General features: G+C 41.6%; 1 long non-coding RNA gene across 1 annotated transcript; it reads right to left on the reverse strand.

Moving 5' to 3' along the window:
• Positions 1–4596: 4596 nt before the first annotated feature.
• Positions 4597–8207, reverse strand: LOC129037606 (uncharacterized). The gene is made up of 3 exons (XR_008502854.2): positions 8001–8207; positions 6390–6610; positions 4597–5629 (listed from the first exon to the last, which is right to left on the reverse strand). It is a non-coding gene; the product is annotated as an uncharacterized LOC129037606 (long non-coding RNA).
• Between the last annotated feature and the right edge of the window lie 10216 nt (positions 8208–18423).

Raw genomic sequence — 18423 nt, forward strand, 5'->3', positions numbered from 1 at the left:
AAAATGGAAAAGGAAAAAAATGGAAAAGGAAAAAAATGGAAAAGGAAAAAATGGAGAAGAAAAAATGGAAAAGGAAAAAATGGAAAAGGAAAAATTGGAAAAGGAAAAATTGGAAAAGGAAAAAATGGAAAAGAAAAAATAGAAAAGAAAAAATAGAAAAGGAAAAAATAGAAAAGGAAAAAATAGAAAAGGAAAAATAGAAAAAAACAGAAAAGAAAAAAACAAAAGAAAAAAGAAAAAAGATTTTTTTGAGTTTATGGTTTCAGGGGAGTCAGGATGCTGTATGGAATACTTAATGATGTATATACAATTGCAAATCATTAGAAATACTGGGCACTCAGCTGAATCTATTTTTAAGGACTTAAAACATCACTAACTACTATCCTATATTAGTAATTATGACTAAAATATCATTGTACTCACCAGGCTAGGAAGACAAAAATAGCATGTACTATTGAATATGGGTAGAGTGAGTCGGCTTTCTGAGAACAGTAACTTGGCCTCTTATACAATTATTCCAAATCTTGGCATCATCATAGCTTTAACTTTATTAAAGACTAAATAGTAAACTAAGAAAACCTCAATGTGATATTCTTGTAATAGCAAATACAAGAAATAAATTGTTTTGATGGACCAGCTCCACTTTCAAGGCTCTTTAGAATCTCCTTTGATGGATTTACAAGATTTGAGTTGCATTTATTCATCATCCGCTCATCAGGAATGGAGGGACTCAAGACAGGGAAATCTGTCATGATAGTTCTACATTAGTGTATGGCTGAACTCATGAAAGCTTGAGTGACAAGGTTCAGTGGTGGATGGGCTAAAGCCAAGGGTTTTAGGAAGTTGTTATTTTTTATTTAGCACTCTTAGCCAAATAGAACCTGTCTGTCAGTGTGGGGTTTGAGAACTTTATGTAAAAACTTGAAGCAGGTTATGGAGACTGTTAATTCAAATAGAATCAGAGGCTAGGACATGGAAACTTGTTAAAGCAATTTACTGAGCTGATTTCTCAGAAATTTTTGGAATTTTAAAGGACTCCAGGAGATCAAGTTTGTTGGGCTCCTGAGCAGACCATACTTCATAACAGATGGTAAGAGACATGTGAATGATTGAAGCTGTATAGAAGAACAATGAGCAGGCCAGGCACGGTGGCTCACGCCTGTAATCCCAGCACTTTGGGAGGCGGAGAAGGGCAGATCACTTGAAGCCAGGAGTTCTAGACCAGCCTGGCCAACATGGTAAAACCCTGTCTCTACTAAAACTACAAAAATTAGCTAGGCGTGGTGGCACACACCTGTAATCCCAGCTACTCAGGAGACTGAGGCACGAGAATTGCTTTTACCTGGGCGACAGTGGGTGCAATGAGCTGAGATCATGCCAGTGCACTCCAGCTTGGGCAACAAAGTGAGACTGTCTCAAAAAAAAAAAAAAAAAGGTGGGGTGGGGGGTATCGTTTACCAATTCAAGTATGTGCCAGTATTTAGATTAAAACTGAACATAAAGTAACTAACAATAGGAATTACTTTCTATTGAACTGCCACGAGATTAAAATCAGATTTTCAAAAATTACACTGAAGTGAAAGTAAATTAACAGTCTCAGAAGACATCTGCAGGTTCTAATGGCTATGTAAGGATGGACATTTTTGTTACTTGCTTCCCCAGCATTTATTTCTCCTTTTTTAGTAGTAGCTCCCATTTTTAATTGGGATCCATCCCTTCTCCACTATCAGCCTATGGGACGCCATCCAAGGCTCCATGGGGTGGACTCTGCTCAAACACGCGACTCTGTATTTAATCACTCCAATCATGACACCATCTCCTTTTGGTTACAGTGACTCAAAGACTAATGGGTGTGACCAGAGTGGATGGTGAGTCACTGGACTTTCTGGGAGGCTACTGAAGAGACTTTCTAGAGCCAAACCTAGGAGGGTGTGAGGATGTAGCTGCTTTACTACCTTGAGAGCAGAACAAGGAGATTTCAGGCACCATCTGGAGAAGCCTGAGGATGAAGACAGTCAGACACTGAAGAGAAACTGAATACTAGAGGCCCCACTTAAGCCCCAAACCCAGCCATGCTGAATGCCAGGTGACCCCTGACTCTTCAGCTCTGTGAGGCAATCAATTCCCTGCTTAGTTCCAGCTTAGACTCAGTTTCTATCACTTAGAACAAAATAATCCCGATTAAATGTACTTGCCCTTGAGTTTTGAATATATTTCAGGATAAGCATATCAGGCAGCTGTCTCTTAGTTGACCAAATTTCAAAAACTGCTGAGAACAACTACAACCGGTGCTTGTGTTGCATGACTCCAGGGGTGCTGTTCAGAGATTCCCCAAGTCCTAAGGAAGGTGCAAGAAGGTATGAACCCCAGTTCTCTGGAATCTAATTCCGGTCAATGAGGCTCTGAGAAATCTATCTTCCAAAAAAGCCACTAAAGTAAAATGGGAGAACCACCAGTGAACTAAACTTGGGATTAGAATTGAGGTGTATCCTGCCTGAAAAAGATCTTACAGTTCAAGAATATTTTGTAACCTAAGTATTACTATTTTCACTTAATCAAAACTAAACAACCAGCATGAAACCTCTAAGTGTATTTTTATGAAACTGTGAGACTTGTCTTATTATATGTAGTAAAAATATGAATTTTAGGTCATTGGCCCTCTACTTTAATATGGATAGTTTTGCCTTAGAAAATGCTGAAGGTAGACAATAGTAATGACAGATTTTTCTTTTTCTTTTTTGAGACAGGGTCTTGCTCTGTCACCCAGGCTGGAGTGCAGTGGCATGATCTCAGCTCACTGCAACCTCTGCCCCGCCAGGTTCAAGTGATTCTCGTGCCTCAGCCTCTGGAGTAGCTGGGTTTACAGGTGCATGCCACCATGACCGGCTTTTTTTTTTGGGGGGGCGGGGGGTAGAGATGGAGTTTCACCATGTTGGCCAGGCTGGTCTTAAACTCCTGACCTCAAGTGATCTGCCCCCTCGGCCTCCCAAAGTGCTGGGATTACAGGTGTGAGCCACCGCACCTGGCTGAATTTCTAAGATATATAAGTCCTCCCCATAAAAATCTCACAGATTTGATCCTAACTGGTAAGTTGAGAAAACTCATTGGAAGCTCAGGCTTCTTCAGGAGAGTTTACAAAGCTGGGTGGCAAGGTCTTCCCCATCATCATGCCAGTTACAGGATGACTGGTGGCTCAAATGGATGGCTGAGGACTCCTAGAACCTTCAACAGCTTTCTCCTAGTCCCCAACTACTACCACAAAATGTCCTCCCGATAATCCCCTAAAATGACATCACTTAGAGTTCCCTTTGTGTTGTTGAACAACTGCAGGTTCCTAGCCAGCCAAACTTGAATGTGGTTACTTTAGCCAGCTTGCTGAATCAAGCATGGAACTGGGGAAAGTGGGAGTAGGATATCAATGGAAAGCATGTTCCTCTTTGGACAGGATTAAATTGGTTGAGGGAAGGAATGGAAAAAGCAGCATGTATTCAACTTTCTCTTCTACCATTTAGAGGCACTTACATGTTATTTGATCTAACCTTTCATTCAGCCCTTTGAGGTAGGCATCATTAGCCGCCCCCACTTTTTTTTTTTTTGAGACGGAGTTTTGCTCTTGTTGCCCAGGCTGAAGTGCAGTGGCGCAATCTCAACTCACAGCAACCTCCGCCTCCCGCATTAACCCCATTTTTATAGATAACTCATCAGTCATGTAACCCATCAGTTATGTTTGTGTTTCACAGTGAGATATAACTACAGTGGCTTTCTACAAGAAAAGTGTTTATTTTCTCATGTAACCAGCACAGAGGTAGGAAGGCTAGATATAGCATCACCTGAACAAGACTGAAGTAAGAAAGAAGTGGTGAATGGAGAGTGGAGGTACTAGCAGTACCTAGCACAGCTGATTTGAAAGATTAAGTAGGATACTAAATGTGGACAGTCAGCAAAATAAATAAAGCCAGAATTTGAACCTTGGACCGAACCCAAAGTCAGTGTACCCCTGCCCATATTATAATGACTCTGGATGAGATCCTAAAACTGGAAGGCACAGATTACCTTATAAGCCATCAGCATGTAGGAGCAGTTACCAAAATAAGCTCTTCATTTCCACCTTCCTCCTCAGAGCTAATTACCACCGCCATCGCTTTCAGCACCTTATCTACCCTTACATTGTGATTTTCCTCCGATTTGGTCTTGAGGCTGCTCTGGAGAGTGTCTGTAAACTCTAGCCCTGTCCTGAGGAGGCTCCAGGGGAAGTGGTTGTGCAGTGGCATGATCTTGGCTCACTGAAACCTCCCCGTCCTGGGCTCAAGCAATCCCCCCACCTCAGCCTTCCGAGTAGCTGGGACTACAGGCATGCGCCACCACTCCTGGCTAATTTTTTGTAATGAGGAAGTTTTGTCACGTTGTCCAGGCTGGTCTCGAATTCCTGGGCTCAAGCAATCCACCTGCCTCAGCCTCCCAAAGTACTGGATTATAGGCACGAGCCACTGCACCCAGCCAGGATACTTCTTTATCCTCGTAGACGGCCTAATGCCTAAGTGTGACCCATGACCAGGTGCCCCTCTCACAGGAAACACTGGCAGAAGCCCTTGTGGCTCTTTTCTGGCCCGGGTCCAGTTTATTCCTACCAGGATAGTCACTCTTTGGGAGAGCCCTGAGCGGGAGAATTCGATTCGGTTATGTTGGTCAGGTGAGACACAGAGGGGGCCACAAAACAAAATATATGAAATGAGAGAAGCATTTTATTACTTACACGTCCCTGAGAGCCGATGGGAAGTCCAGAGACAGCAGGGCGCTCGACCGGCAGGTGGGAAAGGAAAGTGAGGGCTTGAGACCAGGCCTCTATGAAGGCCCACGGGCTTTCCTCTGGGAGTTGTGGATTGGCCAGTTTAAATAAAACAAGTGTGTACCAGGGTGGGGGTGGGGGGGTGGCTCATTTACCTGACTCCGGTGTTGACCTTAGGTTTCCTCATGGTCAGCAGCTGTGGAGTGAGTTGGCTTTGGGTTGGTGAGATGAGAAACACATGGGCTCCTCCAGGCATGGTGGCTCATGCCTGTAATCCCAGCACTTTGGGAGGCTGAGGTGAGTGGATCACTTGAGGTCAGGAGTTTGAGACCAGCCTGGCCAACATGGTAAAACCCCATCTCTGCTAAAAATACAAAAATTAGCTAGGCATGGTGGTGCATGCCTGTAGTCCCAGCTACTTGGGAGGCTGAGGCAGGAGAATTGCTTGAACCGGGAGGCGGAGGTTGCAGTGAGTCAAGATGGTGCCACTGCACTCCAGCCTGGATGACAGAGTGAGACTCCATCTCAAAAACAAAAAGAAAAAAAAGAAAAGAAACACACGGGCTCTATCGTGCCCCTCTAAGGAAGAGAAGTCACACCTAGACCAAAGGTGGCAGGGTGCAACTGGGTTTCACACAGCTAATGCTGTGTCTAAAAGTGGACGCTGAGGCAGCAGCTATAGTAGACAAGTGATTGACACCTTGAAGATGACGTTTCTAAAGTTTCTTCCTTCAACAGAACACATGCGCATTGTCTTGTGCTCAGCACCAGCAGGTGTGGACACCAATCGCTCTTCTCACAAAAGCCATCTTTTTAGTTGCCATTGCCAGGGTTTTGGGGGAACTAGAAAGAAGGTCAGGAAGCTAATTAGGGGAGGGATGCACGCTTATGGAAGATAATCTCATGCTGAACACACGATGAAAATTTATCCCTTGAGTCCTTCTTTGAAGGGGGTTTTTGCTTTTCTAAGTGGTATTAACTTCATTGTATTTAGCCAACACTCTCAGGAAAGCATTACAAGAAAGGGTGGCTGTGATGTTTTTTCCCAGATTAAGTTGTCAACCTAATTTTACGTAAGTCAATAATAAGAAAATTCTGGCAGATGACTTCTATGAGCAGGTAACATTTCCTCTCCTAGTTATCAATATGGCCCAGGTTCAAAATTGCTAAATGTAGGATGGGAACAAGTGTAATGTGCTTCTAAGTTAATTGTTTTATTTTGAAATAATCACAAACTTACAGAAACATTATAAGTATGTTACAAATAACTCCTTTTTTCTGGATCCATTAGTAATTCAACAACCTGATTCCCATCACCTCTAAATACTTTAGTATGTATTTCCTACAAACAAGGACATTCTCCTGTAGAAACATGATCTAACTATCAAAATCAGAAAAGTAACCCTTACATATTGTTGCCATCTAAACCTCAGCCTTCCTTCTATTTTAGCCAATTGTCTCCTACAAGTCTTTTATGGCAAAAGGCTCCAGTTCCGAATCATGCACTGCATTTGTCACGTCCCTTAGGTCAACTTTAGTCTGAAACAGTTTCTCATTTTTGTGTTTTCTGACCTTGAATCTGTGAGGATTACAGGCTAGTTACCTTGCAGAGTGTTCCTCAGTTTGAGTTTTTCTGATGTTTCGTCACAGTCAGATTCAGGTGATGCATCTTTAGAGGGAATATCACAGAAGTCCTAAATGCCTCTTGTCAGGTGGCACAGGATATCCATTTGATGGAAACATCATTGATGATGTTTCTTCACTTTGACATTTGAGTCAGGTGATGTCTGCCAGACATTCCCATTGTAAAGTTACTTTTCTCCTCTGTAATTAACAAGTGTTGGTGGAGAAATTGTTTGAAATTATGTAGGCATCCCATTTATCAAACTTTATTTTATTCACTTATTTATTTATATCTGAGTGGATTTACGTTTCCTATTTTGTTCAACGGGTTATAACCTTTCATTATTATTTAGTTTGTTGCACAAATTGTCCCGTTTGGCCAGTGAAGGCCCTTTCTAGCCAGCTTCTAGTCTTTGTGATATGTTTCCATCATTCTTTGATCACTTCCTTTTCTGGCTCAAGATGTCCTAGGCTCATCTTTTCTTTTCCCAACCCTGAAATCAGCTATTTCTCCAATAAGCCCTGGTTTCTTTTAGTGGAAGGTGATTTTTAGAGATCGAGATCTGGGTATTAGGATTATCACTACTCCTAGGAATCTCAGCTGACAAAGGTAGGCACTGGATCTGTGTTACAGTAGGTAGCTGTAACATGAGGCAGGCATGAGCAGGGCGGTGGAGGGCACCCCCTCAACACACACCAGGAGTGTCAGGCGACCATCAGGTGATGGTCAGGCGGTTGTTAACTGTTTCTCTGAATAACTGGTCACAGCCGGCGCCAGGGAGAGGTAGTCTCCTAATAGATAGAAAACATCTGAAACTGGTCAGCAGCTTCCCAATAAGATCTCAGGAGTGGGGCGAAGTAAAGCAAGATCCCGGAAGTATGCCAACATATAAAAGCCCTAAGTCAACAGGTCAGGCTGCACATTTGGTTTCTCAAGTTGCTCGCTTGGCCCTCTTCCAAGCTGTACTTTCCTTTCCTCCCTGTTCTAAAGCTTTTTAATAAATTTTTACTCCCGCTCTGAAACTTGCCTTGACCTCTCCTTCTACCTTATGCCCCTCGGTCAAATTCTTTTTTCTGAGGAGGCAAGAACTGCGATTTGCCGCTGGTAACTTGGGGGTAACTTGGATACCTGCCACCACTAACATCTGTGTATACACACACATTTAGAGCTACATTTATACATCTGTGGATGCGGAAAACCATGGATTCACACTGATACATTGAATTCCCATTCAACACCGTGGCTTTTATCTCATTTTCTCCCTCTCCACATTTGTAACTCCCTTCACTAATGGCAAAAAATCTCAATTCCATATGATTAATATATTTTGTATTTTATCAAATTCCCTGGATGTAACCAACCTCCCACTGACCCATCGCCATGTGCTCCCCTGTACTCACCTCTTGTGGGTCCTAGCTTTCTATAACTGAGCTGCCCCTACAGGGATGCCTTCCTCACCCAGCTTGGCTCTGACACCCTGCAGCAACCCCCCCGACTTCCACCCTCTCCCTCCCACTGCCTGGCATCCTCAGCTTGGGGTTCGATTCCCTGTGCTGGGCCATTCTCTTCAGGGACACTGTCCATACTTACTTGGGCTCCAATGCTCTGTAGGACTTGAACACACCATGCTGAGCTGCCCCTCTGCAGGACTGCCTCCTCACCCTGTCCTGATGCAGGCACTGCACTCTGTGCCACTGTGGTTTCCTTCACCTTGGTGCCCATACTGTCTTCGCTCTGCCCTACCTAATGGTTTTAGCACTGAATTGTTCAGGAAGGAAAGAGAATGATAAGTCATGATTTGGATTAAAATAAAATTTAGAAAATAGCTTTGGAACTCGAAATGAACCATGACCTTTGATTTGAAAGAAAGAAAAAGAGAAGGAATTTTGGAGGCCTCCAGGCCAGTGGTCATTTCCTCTGTTGAGGGCAGTGGATTAAGTGGTATTTATGTGTTTAAAGGAGCAGATCCCTGCATAGTAGAGGTGGTTTTCCCCCTAATAGGTAAAGGAGACAATAGGTCTAGAGAATGCCCACTGTTGGTCTAGCCTTGGAACAACAGAGGGGGTGCATCAGCTTAGTTTCTCAACACCAGCTGCACCCATAGTGGATGACCACGCACATCCTTCAGAGAGGCCTCAGGACCTCCTGGCCCATGGCTCTGGCTTCTGTGGCTGCCCTAGCAACTTGACCCTCAAAGATTCTTTTCTTCCGCTACATAAAAGATAATCTCATAGGAGGCTTCATCATTTATCTTCAAAGCTTTAAAAACAAATTTGGGCATCGTGTTTAGTGCACGACTTACATGAAACTGCCACTGTTTAGGAGAGTGGATTTAAGTATTATTCATGAATTCTGTGAGAATCTAGATGGTTGTTTTACACTAGGCAGAAATTTCAAATGATTATAAAGGAAAACATGAGTCTTTTAAAATAACTTGGTATGTTTATTTAGAAACACAAGAGGTAATGGAAGTTTGTATTAGTATGTTTTAGCAAAGCCTTATCAAGATGGACACTGGGAACTCCTGACAACACCATGGCACAATGACTGGCCTCTCAGGCTGTGTACCTGGCCTCTCGTCCTTAAGCAGAGCACAGCACAGCCTAACAGCCCCTCTCAAGAAATAGCAGTGAGGAAGGAGTTCATGCTATGTCTGCAAATTCCCCGGGGGAAAAGCCTTGGTTTGTTTTAGAAAACATATTTGCTTGTTTTTATATTTCTAGAAAAGATTAGCAAAATTCTTGCCCTTTAGAGTTTTTAAAAAGGTAAAATAGAATTGTGATTGGGGGAAATGTTAGCACTTAGTTTCTGTCTTGAGTAAAATCATAAAGCAAGATTCTCCAACCCATGGCCCACAGGCTGCATGCAGCCCAGGATAGCTTTGAATGTGGCCAAACACAAGTTCATAAGCTTTCTTAAAACATTATGAAATTTGTTTGCATTTTTTTTAAAGCTCATCAGCTATCATTAGTGTATTTTATGTGTGGCCTAAGACAATTTTCCTCCTTCCAATGTTGCCCAGGGAAGCCAAAAGACTGGACACCCTTGTAGGTCAGAACACTCCTCACCTCAGAGCGGCCTCCTTCCTGCAGTGCCAGCGAGGACCTGCGAGGCTCTTCTGGGACGTGGACGCAGACAGGCTGCCCCACCTCAGCCTCACTGCCTTGTGAGCCCTGAGGCCCAGGAACGTGCACGACTAGAGACTCCATTCTTAGTTTGAGGGCTGGAAGCAGTGGGATCATGAGTGGATATTTCCAGGTCCTATAATAATAGAGAATGAAGGAAAACTGAAGCCCTTCGGCCAGCCTCAGGACCCCAGCATCCTGTGTTCTCTGTTGTGATCAAAGAAACAAAGTAAAGTGTGTCCCGAAAAGTCACTCAGCCCTAATTATGGCAGGACTCAAAACAGAGGGAAAGAAAGTAGTGATCCTATGACAGGATAGCTTGCTTATAAGGTGGCTTTCTAAGCAAAAACTGAATAAATTATAATCGAAAATGTCTACACAAAAATCTTTGAGGATAAATGGAAATGTGTTCACTGAGCACTTAAAACACATACACATGAGGCATAATATTGGCGGATTAACTTTGCTTCAAGAAATAACATAGATCATGCAAGTCCCTGTGTGGTTAAGATTTTTGGCAGAAAAATTAAGCAATCTTTGTCCAAACTTAAGTGTGTGTAAGAATCTCCCAGGAAACTGTTTATAATGCAGATTCCTCAGCTCCACCCCCAGAGATTGCTTCACATGTCCACGGAGCAAACTGTAGTAGACAACAAATTAGGGAGAAAAGAGGAAGGGTATCATAGTCAGCCAGGACTGTTTAGTGTGATGGAGACCTGGGAGCCCAAGTCCCTCACTGTTGAGCTGCAGATAGCCAGGAGAAAGGCATGGGTGTACCTCCTTTGAAAAGAACAAATTTACTAAATTATAAAAGTAATGTATTATATTCAGTTAGAGAAAAGAAACAACTAATACTATTATCCAATTACTCTAACATGTTAACTCTATTATTACCTCATTCCCATCTTTTTAACAGATGCCTAATTTTACACAATCACAGGACATGCATTTATAAATTGTCTCCTCCTTTCCTCTCTGTTTTATTGCACATAAGCCCTATTCCATGTCTCCTCCTGGTCTCCCTAAACATAATCGTAATGAGCTCCATGTTGTCCTATTGGTTTCAAGGTCACTTATTTTATTATCATCCAACTGTTGAACGTTTACTTTGCTTCCAGTGTTGCCATGTTGAATACCTTCATTCCTAGAACCTTTGACCTTCTGGTTCCAATCCGAAGGTAGATTCCCTTCATCCTTCGGATCTGTTTTTTTTTAACCCACTGAATGCTCTTCTCTTGTGATCTTCCTCTCAAGTCAGGGCCCAGGTACAGCCTACTGGCCTTGAGAGCAGTGCTGCAAAGGGCTGGGGGCAGTGGAATTTTCACTGAGTCCAACTACTGAAGGATGCTAAGAAGGAAGGGATTTTTTTTTTTCTGTGCTAGAGATTGTCCAGATCTCTGGAATAATTGTAAAAAACAAACAAACAAAAATAAACAAACAAGAATCTCTCAGGGACCAAAGAAGAGCTTATAGAATTAAAGAAAGGAGGCTTTTTGGAATGAAAGGAAAGGAGAAAAATGGAAAATAAAACACAATCTGAAAGCTTGAAAAATGGTAACAGCTAATGCTTATTGAGTTCTTTTTTGGGACTTTGAGGGATCTGAGGAAATGGTGTCCCTCTTTCCTGATCCGCTTCTAAACAGAGGAATAAGAGAAAGGAGTGGCAGATAGTGGCCAAAGCTGCACCTTTGTTACTGATACAGGCTGAGGAAGGAAACGGTTTATTTCTGTAGGCAAATGCTTTTCTCCAGGGCCACTTCTAGGGTGCACAAGGTCCTGGGAAAATATTTTTGTTGGGTTCCTGTCTACATAAACAATTTGACTTAAAAATATATTACAAAATTCATGAGCCCATGTGTGATACTGTGATTTGTCAATGAAGATTTAGATCAAATAATGAGTGAAGAAGTCCTTCTATGTGGAAGGAAACAACAGGAATGGGGAAAACGTGTTCCTACCCAACACTATGTGCCAGATCCTAAGTACTTTACATATGTGAACTCACTCATAATAACCCTAGATAGAAAACCATCTGTCCATGTTTTATAGATGAGGCAACAGGTACATGGAGGTTGAGTAAGCTGCTCAAGACTTCACAGCTAGAACGTGGTAGGACTAGGATTTAAGCTCAGCCTGGCTGATGAAGGAAAGAAGGAATGAAGGCGAGACAGGAGAGAGGGAAGAAGGGAAAAAGAAAAGTGAGAAAAGGCAAGTGCTTGTCACCTCTAGAGCAACTGGCAGGATTGTTTAGTTCCTTCCAACTTGGAGTCTGTAAATAAATATTGCCTCAGCTTCCCTCTTTTTAAACTCAAGAAAGTTTGCCCAGAACAACCCTAAATTTGTATTCCCATTTGATAGGAAAAAATATTCTTTTTACGTGCAATCAAGCTTATCTTCACTTTTGTAGAGATCACCTCTGACATTAACAAGTTGCCAGAGAATGCTGTTACTCAATTTATAAGATAAAATGTTCCCTTCATTGTCTTTTTTTTTTTACCCAGCAGGTTTCCTACTTTAAGACCAGGAGGCAATTACCGGCTCCTAGTGATCATCAATCAGTGTTGTCATCCTTAAAGAGCTCAAAATTTCATCTTGTACTTCTATTTTCATAAAGTGCTGGCTGCAGAGCAAGCTCTCAGAAATGTCCCTGCTTCCCCATGCCAAGTTTTAGGTCTTGAAACTGACCCAAAACTGAAGCAGAGAAACTCACAAACAGAAGGCTTGCTCTGCTTATCCAAGTCATTATTTTCCCACTTTGCTGGTGGAAGGGTATCTGGGACAAAGCAGGTTGTAGGCAAACGCTACCTATTCAATGAAGGCCATTTTTTCTGACCTCACCGTAGCTGCTGCCTTGACTCACCAGAGAATTACAGTGAGTACAGGTGAAAGGAAAGCAGGAACAGTATTTGGCATAGTAGAGAAAACTGTTAGTAGTCAGAAGAACTAAATTCAAGTCCTAGCTCCAACACTGGTTGGCTGTGTATGATCTTGGGCAAGCCACTGTTTCTTCCTTCAGGGAGCTAATATAGTGGTTATTTAGATCATTAATTTTTTATTGATTCTCAGCACAAAGCAGTCAATGAACAGACAAGCATCTTTCGCCAAGTGGCTTTGGCAACATTCTCTCAGGCTCCTCTTAGGCGCCTGTTCCTAGAGATGATTAGGCTATGGGTATTCATTAACCAAAGGGATTAACCATCTGAGATAGAGACCAATTAGGACAGAACAAGATCATGTACAGTGGATTTAGTGTGAGACACAGCATGGACCCGATGTTTATCCCTGGTCAATCACAACTTGCTTTCTACCCAGGCCTTACCAGTCTGTAGAAATACAACAGGCTTCCTTTGACCACATCATTGTTCTTACCTATTTACAGGTGCGGACAGTAGTCACTGATGACACTGTGGACACCACAGGGGCTGGCAAGAAAAAAAATGATGGAGGCAGAATTCTGTCTGCAGTGGATATAAAAGTAACATAAATTGCATCTGCTGAGATCAGGTTTTTTTTCCAGGTAAGAGAGTAAATCAATTTAATGTTCAGGCTCCTCTCCTTAACCTCTTCAGGCTTATTCTCTGTGATTGTTAATATAGATAATTACCAACTTCTAAGTTTTTTGATCCAAATGTTTAGTGTCTTCATCTCTGATGAAATAATTTTTAAAGGGTTATTGAGTTTACAAGGTTAGTCTGCAAGAACTATTAATGATGTCACTAAAATTTATTTTGTTTGTACTTACCTTGAGTATTAACTCACTCACCTATGCAGTAAGCAATATAACAAAGCAGTTAAGGGCATTGGGTTGGAATCCTGACTCCCTTACTTACTCGCTATGTGAGCCTTGGCAACTACTTAATCTTTTGATGTCTTTGGGGAATTATAATAGTGTTTACTTCTAAGTTTTATTAGGATTATATAAGGATTAACTAAGATGCTGCATGTAAAATGACCCAAAAATATTCCCAGCACATAGTATGCACTCAATAAATGTTAACTAGTTTACTGTCACTGTGCTGCAACATTATTTTGTATCTCTTCCGTTCTTTATAACCAAAGAGCTTACTTAACTAAAACAGAGGCTCACTCAAATTCTCTCCAGTACTGGCTTGTGTGTGTTGTTATAAGGATATCCATGTTTGGTGTGGGTGGCAGATCGGGATAGGAAGTAAAAAGATGCCTAAGGAAAGGAAGGAGCTATGTCTACTTCATTCTGGTGTTCCACTGGTCATGAGGCTCAGCTTCCTTCTCTCCCACTGCAGTTGGCTTCCTCTTCAATCCTCTCTTAGGTATTTTCTCCCATTCAGTTTTTAACTGTTCTTAGTTTCTGCTTCCTCATCACTTCAGCATGTCATGATTCCTTACGACTTTAATATCCCTCCTCCTGCAACCCTTTTGCTTCACCTCCCCATTTCCTGTTAAGAATTCCCTATTTCCCAACATAAATTAGTGAGAGAAGCTGACAGACCTGCCTTATCTCCAGCACCGGGTCGCTGGTCAGCCTCTGAATGCAGGAGCCTTGAGTCAGGTGCCCAACAGTCCAATCACCTGTGGCTGGGAGGAGTGGGATTTTGAGGCCTATGTTGTCCCATCCCTTTAGCAGGGGCTATGGTGTTGAAACAATTCTTCCTCGATTTCTTGTATTTCTGCACATCTTCTGAGCAAGAAGCATGAACAGCTTTGTCCTGTCCTGTCTTTTCAAAGATGTTTGTCCAGCAAATAGTCTTAGGAGACAGATATATTTATTGTTCCCTCCTCTCCTCTCAGGTCAGAGGACAGATTTGTTTCCTGAGCAAAATGAGGATAATGTCTTGTCCTGGGGCAGATTTCTAGCAGTCCCCTAAGATTGGGGTTTCCTAAGCTCCAATTTCCTCAGCTGTGACACTAAACTCACCGTGTGTGTGTGCAGCACTCCCGAGGGACATTGGGGGGAAGACAAACTGATGTAATTATGAAACTCATGCTGTCCACTGTGCTATGAGAAATGAAGTCCTTTGTCTCTGATCCAGGGGTCTTGTATATACTCCTGGGACCTAGGAAACTTGTTAGCTTGCAAGCAGGGGAAAACCCTGAATCCTTTGCAGTCCTTGACAATGAGAAGGGATATTCTCCTTCAGGTAAAATGGTCCTTGCAGGCACTGTGGTAAATCCATCCAATGCATCATTCTGTTCTGCTTCCCCTTCTACTGAGTTTCACCTACATATAAATTAAGCCTTAGGCAGTTCTTCAGGGCCTTAGTTTTGGGAGAAAATGCATTATACAGTAATGGGGGTTGGGGAAAGAAGAACCCAAAGGGTTGTGCAACATTTCTGTCCTCCCTGAGTGAACCTCGGTTATGCTCAGATTTGGCACCTCTGCTATATCATAGTGCTGCTGCTAAGTTGAGAGGGAGGACTGCCTTAACATGGCTGTGCATCTGCATAGCATTTATTTCCCTTAATGTCCAGTGCACTTTAATTTGGCCCATTCAGCTTCTGTGAGAGTCACAATACAGCAAGTCTGACAATTTTATAATGATGCTTACTCCTTATTAAGCCCTTAGTAAGAGTTTGCAGCGTTCATTGTGTTAGTGTTGGTACACCAGCATAGTTACAAAAAAAATTATACAATATTTTGTATCAGAGCCTACATGACCAGCAGAAAAGCAGTGCTTCAGAATTGCCTGCTTTATGTTCTATTTTCTGGATAAAACCATACTGGATGCATATGTGTGAATGCTGTAGCACAGGGAGAAGAGAAAACAAGCAAAAATAAAGCACAGGATATAAGGTCAAACACTGGAGTTTTGGTTCTTCTATTCAACTCACCCCCATCTCTAGAAAATAAACTCTTGGCTGGCACTGGTGGCTCATGCCTGTAATCCCAGCACTTTGGGAGGCTTGAGGCAGGTGGATCACCTGAGGTCAGGGGTTTGAGACCAGCCTGACCAACATGGTGAAACCCCGTCTCTACTAAAAATACAAAAATTAGGGGGGGCATGGTGGCACATGTCTGTAATCCCATCTACTCAGGAGGCTGAGGCAGGAGAATCGCTTGATCCGGGGAGGCATAGGTTGCAGTGAGCCGAGATCGCACCATAGCACTCCAGCCTGGGTGAGACTGCATCTCAAAAAAAAAAAAAAAAAAAAAAAATCTTTTCAAATTTCCCTGGTTGTAAGACATCATAGCCTGCTGTGGTCCATACGGCACACGACCTCTTAGGAGATGGGTTCAACCCTTCAACCTATAACTATCTCAATATAGCTATAGATCCTTTGGGCTTGAGAGTAGGTGCTGGTAGCTAAAGTCACCTTAGGGGGCTCATTCTTTCCTTGCTTTTGTTTCTAGCTTGGGTAATCACAGAAGAGACACTAAGGCCCCGTGTGTCAGGCATTTCCCAAGCTAAGATGAAATCCTTTCTCCAGCTGTGCTGGGGGTGGGTACGTGTAACAGTCTCTTCATTACAACGGACACTTCAGGAGGCCAGGGATCTTGTCTATCTTGTTCACAGGTTTGTGAGAGTAGGCACTTTGTAAATATTAAATGGACAGCAGCTCAGGTTATACAAATATTTAATTTGTTGGGTTTAATGAAGGTGTTTTTCAGTGGATTGAGAAAGTATTCCCATTTTATATGTCCTAATATACTATTTTCATAAGCTCCCTAATTTGAAAATTTTTAAACATTTTCTTTCAGGTAGTATTTACTCATTTAGATGTGGATTGTAACCAAGGTGCTCACTTGTGAATAGCTTCGTCATCCAACTGAGGCTAGAGCTTGCTTCCCAGACAAGGTTGATCTTGTAAGCTCCTCATCCCTATCTTCATCTGCTTTAAAGGTCAATTTAAACGGAAATAAAAAGTCTAACATTCTAGAATGGCACCAAACCTAGAATACTGCAATACCAGGGTTGGGGGATCCTTGGTCCAGGTAAAGAGGAAGAATTATTTGTTGGGGCCAAAAGCCAGTCGGTATGATGGCATGCAGAGAAGCCCCTTTTAACAGCTGTCTGTAACACTTGGGTTCTCTTCACAAGTCATTGGGACTAGACTAATAGAACTAGGGCACAATGTAAACGGCTGGATTTTTAAAAGAATTCTTTAAAAAAGAATTTAAAATGGCATTTATTAAGGATTGAAATCAAAAGGAAAGCCCCTGTCAAGTGTCTCTTCCTACGAACAAAACAACTTGGGAGTAGGTTCTGTACTCTATGGAGTATTTGCAGTTGTGGAGGGCAGATGTCCATGGCTTCTAGAGGAACTGAAATCCAGACCTTTGGAAAGGGTAGCACAAATTGCTTGTAGAAAGATGTCTGCATAGTTAGCTCTCGATGGCTAAGAGACAACAGGATGCTATACACCTTTCAGGCCTGGGACAGTCTCTGCAGAACAGTTTAAGAATCCCAGATTACCAGGCAAAGGTAGGAAGTTCTCATTAGATCTTACTGGTGACTAAGAAACTTCACTAATCAGGGCCACATTAGAATCTGGGTCATCAGTACACAAATATCTTAACATGTTAGCAAAATAATATAGCAAGGAAAAAATATTTCTCAAAATTCTGAACAGATCCTAATTTTTTCTGATAAAACAAAACAAAAAAACAAAACAGACTGCATCTCAAGCAATGTACTTAAATAATAACACTGATAACACTGATCAGGTAAGCTGTTCCTACTCAGGAAGGCAGCATGAAGTAGACAGAACCCACGATATCTCCTTTAAGAACCAGGGCTCTTTGACCATGTCTGGGGCTCAATTTTTTTTTTAATTTGTAAAGTTGAGACAATAAATCAACCCTGCAGACTTATTATGAAGATGAGCTAAGACAGCCTACACTATGCCTAATATTTAGTGTTTCATAAGTAGAAACTATTATTATAATGTAAAAATGCATTTAAAAAATGAATCTTCATAAGAAGAAACATTGTTATAATCTAAGGAAATTACTGACAGTAAGAAGTAGTATCTTTCTAAAAAGATAAAGACCTCCTCCCTGTCAATGTTCACTATAAAAACTGTATATTGATTATATACTAATAATATAAGACGCAATAAATTACCAACTATCTTTATTAGTGTGTTAGGTTTCATAATTAATATTATGAAAATTACATTTTATTTTGACTTAATAAAATGCCCCTGTCAAATTCTCAACTCTTGAAAGGTAATTAATATGTTTGTAAGAGTGTTTTATCTGAAATGTTCATCATTCTCCAAAAAGTGGTGCTATAAACAATGACGGAAACCAAGTATAACATATTTCCCTATGACTTTGCACATCAATGAAAAACATTTGTTTCAAACCCTTATTCATGCACAAATAGTGGTAGTACTGAACCTATAATTTAGATTCATTACTTAATAGAGAAAACAGAAGCAGGGTGATTACGTGACTTTGTCAAGGTCATGTTATTTCAAACACCACAATTTTGAGATGGGAAAAGGTGGACTCCAAAAATTACTAAAATGAGCTTGACATTGATCACTTAAATTCTAAGGCAGATTATTAAACAGATGGCATGTAAGGAGTTAGAAAAAGAGACAGTATGGTTTCACTAAGAATGAGGCGTTATCAGCTGACTTCATTTCCTTTCTTTAATATACTAGCACATTAGGCTACTTCCAAAGACAGTGCAGAGTGCATCTGTCTGCCAAACACAACAAAATTTTTAGTGTCCTTTTTAGGAAAGATGAACAAACAAGGGCATATGAAGTGACTGGTAGTTACTGCAACAACTGTAACCAAATTACTAATTAACGGATCACTCACCTTAAGTGCAGTGTATAGTGGCATTCTAAAGAGGGTCTGTATTGCATTCCATTCAATTCAACAAGTATCAACAACTTAGACAAAGCCACTAAATACCAAAGGTATGCTTTATCAAAATGGGAACGGATACAAGGCT

The sequence above is a fragment of the Pongo pygmaeus genome, chromosome 4 (genome assembly GCF_028885625.2).
Source record: "Pongo pygmaeus isolate AG05252 chromosome 4, NHGRI_mPonPyg2-v2.0_pri, whole genome shotgun sequence".
Lineage (NCBI taxonomy): Eukaryota > Metazoa > Chordata > Mammalia > Primates > Hominidae > Pongo > Pongo pygmaeus.